Below are 1,304 nucleotides of genomic sequence, written 5' to 3' on the forward strand. Positions count from 1 at the left end.
CCTAGTCTATTTTACCACAATCAAGCAAGAAAATGACCAAATTTCGATTTTCAAATTCTTTGGTTCATGGACCTACGAATTTGAATTTAAAAACACAATATCTTGCTTTGGATGAAAGGAAATGAGGAATGGGTGGTGAGGAATAGACTGTTGGGGCGAAAGCTTAGATTTAGAAACAAGAACTAGGAGATTTGGCTGAGAATTGAGAAAGTTAGGAGATTTTTTGTCTGAGTTTGTTTGAGAGAGTATGAGTGTTTGTGAGAGGAACGGAGAGTGAAAGAGATGAAGGTCGGGGGTATGGGTAGGTCTAGGGTCGTCCGGTTAGGTTTAGGGATGGTTAACTCGAATTAAACCGGACAAAATCGAAGAGGGACTTACATGGACCGGCTCGGGAGCGACCTGGAGTGGTCGCTCTGATAGGTCGCTCCGTGTCGCAGTAAAAGCGACCGACCTCACGTGGTCGCTGCGTCACGTCGCTCCCAGCGACAGAAAACGGGAGCGACCTCACGTGGTCGCTGCGAGATGTCGCTCCGAGAGCATTTTTCGAGCCTCGGAGACAGAAAACGCGAGCGACTTAGCCGAGTCGATCTGATCACGTCGCTCCCAGCGACAGAAAACGCGAGCGACCTCACGTGGTCGCTGCGAGACGTCGCTCCCAGAGCGCTTTTCGAGCCTCGGAGACAGAAAACGCGAGCGACTTAGCCGAGTCGATCTGATCACGTCGCTCCCAGCGACAGAAAACGCGAGCGACCTCACGTGGTCGCTGCAAGACGTCGCTCCCAGAGCGACTCTCGAGCTCCGGACCCCGAATATGCAAGCGACTTGGACCAGTCGCTCTGATCACGTCGCTCCCAGCTGGAGCGACCTCGTGGCGTCGCTGCGGAACCTCACTCCTACGCTCGAGTCCTTGCCTTGACCGGATCGATGAACCACCTGAACACAACTTCAACACTTTCCCTTCTTTTTTTTTATGAAATATGATGAAAATGATGCATGACTCAATGAAACAACATCAAAGCAAACATGATCAAATACTTGGTACCTTTTGATGTTAAAAGTTTTCAAGGCTCCTAAGAAAAATGTTGTAGTATAAATGATTGTCGAACCAATTCTTGGAGTTGAATCTCCATCTTCCTCAGGTGCATCAGCCATGTAGAGCTTAACCCTTTGCCCATTGACTGTGAAGTCTCTTCCATCAGTACTCCACAAAACTATTGCTCCATATGGCTTAACCTCTTTGACCTTGAAAGGGCCGGACCACCTTGACTTAAGCTTTCCTGGAAACAACTTCAGTCTTGAGTTGT

Source organism: Brassica oleracea, chromosome C8 (genome assembly GCF_000695525.1).
Source record: "Brassica oleracea var. oleracea cultivar TO1000 chromosome C8, BOL, whole genome shotgun sequence".
NCBI classification, from domain to species: Eukaryota; Viridiplantae; Streptophyta; class Magnoliopsida; order Brassicales; family Brassicaceae; genus Brassica; species Brassica oleracea.